This window comes from Sinocyclocheilus rhinocerous, unplaced genomic scaffold (assembly GCF_001515625.1).
Source record: "Sinocyclocheilus rhinocerous isolate Xijiao unplaced genomic scaffold, SAMN03320098_v1.1 scaffold1012, whole genome shotgun sequence".
NCBI classification, from domain to species: Eukaryota; Metazoa; Chordata; class Actinopteri; order Cypriniformes; family Cyprinidae; genus Sinocyclocheilus; species Sinocyclocheilus rhinocerous.
The window spans coordinates 466,016-468,743 of NW_015640039.1; positions in this window are offsets into that span (position 1 = coordinate 466,016).

The following is a 2,728-nucleotide window of genomic DNA, read 5'->3' on the forward strand; positions in this document are numbered from 1 at the left end:
TCACTTAAAAAAAAATAACGGCACCTGTTTCTGCATATTGATTGATCTAAATTATTGTAGACTAGTGTAGATATGCAGATAAAGTAATTTTCAGATGCAATGGATGCAATAAATAATAAAATAAATTGGTAATAAAAGTAATAAAATGGGAAAAACACAAACACGAAGCTTGTAAACAAAATAATTTTATATATACAATTTTAATGACATATAGCTTGGTTTTATATGAATACGGTGTTTGTCGAATGATTACATGCTATCAGTATTGATCACACGGTAAAATAGCCTACTGGAAGCGCTGTAGCTTTATAGCTAGCCTAAAAATATGAAAAGTAGCCTACAATACACAAATAACATTTTAAGTTACTTCCATTTCTGAAAAAATTGATGTCATAAATATACGAGTCTGATTTTTGTTTTAATTGTCAGAATCTAGCCTATATCTTACATAACAAAAATCACAAACTTCCAAGACTGTGAGAATGTGCCAGATTTGGCCCACACTCTTGCCAGCCAAGAATACTAATGTATAAGAATATACAATAATAATTTTTAACCGATTAATCGCTTAGGATTTTTTCGCTTGCTGCATGTTTAAAAAAAAAACATGCTAAACACAATTTAAAGTTTTTGAAAGGAAAAATAAAATAAATAGTCACGTAGCCTATTAGTTGCATTTTATTACATTTAGAAATAATACTACCAGCAGGCCTACAGCGTATGTTTTAGCATAATACCAACATTATAAACACACATAGGATATTTTAGTTCCCCTCACTCCAAAACAAATCCTTTAAATTTACCGTATTCAGAACAGACCAAGAATGATGACCAAATGTTTCCATATTCATAATGTATTTGAAGCTAAAAGTAGTGATATGATGCACCATATGTCAAAAATGATTGATGGCTTTGACCTTTGTGACCTTTCCCCATCCCCCACGCGGCCCCTCCCCCACGTAGTGACCACCCACGTTGCGACCACCCACGTTGTGTTGACCCCGGTGACCTATCCAGATGTGAAAACCGGCATATGTGAAATTCCGACGTCAACCTTTGACCTCCGGGGATGAAAAATGATGTTTGTTCAGCTGTATGTATGTGTCCGAGCGGTGATGAAGCAATAATGAAGCCCTGAGGAATGTTTACGTAGATTTGAAAGGTTCGTTCCCACATCCGGGGGGTTTGCCTCATCTGGGGTCCGAGTGTCCGGTTGCATTCCAAGGCATGCTTAGATAAACAGACCCTGTGCACTTCTGTGGAAAATCAGAAAAGAGCTGCGAAATACATAGACATGGACGGTTTATACGCGCCTAAAACTCCTGAGAAGGAATGGGGTGTACAATAAACAGAATAAATAAACAATTTTAACAGATTCTCTCTCTCACCCTCTCTCTTTCTCTCTCTCTCTCTCTCTCTCTCTCTCTCACACACACACACACACACACACACACACATGTACACACAAGTCTTCCTAGGTCAAGCATAGCCATTCTTCAAATGAGAGTTTTACCAAAAACCTCTAAAAACCTCTCTCTCTCTCTCTCTCTCTCTCACGCAAGCATGCGTGCACATTCAATCGACCAGTGTCTTATTCTCTTTTTAAATGAAAATAAAAAATTTTTAGCTTAATGAATAAATAAAGAAATGGGAAAAAATGTCCCAGGTTACGTATGTAACCATGGTTCCCCGAGGGAACGAGACGCTGCGTCGGAAAACGCTAGGGGAACGCCTTCAGCGATACCAAGCTCTGAATCATATGTGTAATCAGTCGAACGATGGGCGAGACGTCAGCGGCGGGTGACGTCATGACCAGGAAGCTTTAAAAGCACGTGAGGTGCAGCCGGCGCTAGCTTCTAAAATAGCAGGTTGACGATTTAAGATGCTGTACTATTTCTTCCAAAATGTTGCTATTGTTGTTTGTATGGGAGTGTTGTTTAAGTTATAAGGTTTGAGAAGAAGATCTGTCTAGCTGTATCTTCGCAAACGAGATCCTTAAGTCTGTATCCCCTCTAAGTCTATCTAAATCCCGAGGACGACGGCAATGCAGTGGACTGTGATGGTATGGCATGGAACAAGACTAATTTTGCAGCTTCGAATCGAATCTCATGCGGACCGGGGTTTAGAAATGTTTTAATTATTCAGTTAATATTACATTTATTCACGCGTTTTAAATATTATCTAGACTTGTTTTATTTCACAGTGTTTTGGGTGCACAGTGTTTTGGGTATAAGGATCACGACCGTCACCATCAATCATTTTTGACATATGGTGCATCATATCACTACTGCTAAACTATTATTTATTAACCCATTTAAGCCCACCGGCAACTATAGTTGCCGCAGTTTATAGTTGTCATTTTCCTTTTGTAAGTATTTTTCTAGATGTTATCCATGTTTTATTTCTCAATGACATGCAAGCAAACAACCAAATAAAGGATTTCAAGAAAAAGAAAAAAGGTATTCACTTCCTTCCTGTCACATGAGGTTGTCAAGTTCCTACCCCTACTTCCAGGAAGCATGGCAAAGGCAAACCCTTCCAAAGAAATGTAATTTTCATGTTACTAATAAGTATTTTTTGTTGACATATACAGTATATATACATAATCATGAAGGTCTCTAGAATCATCCAAACAAAACGTACTCGGTTACTAACGTAACCTCGGTTCCCTGAGATATGGAACGAGTACTGCGTCTGTTTAAGGCGCTTTGGGGAAAAACTATTTTTT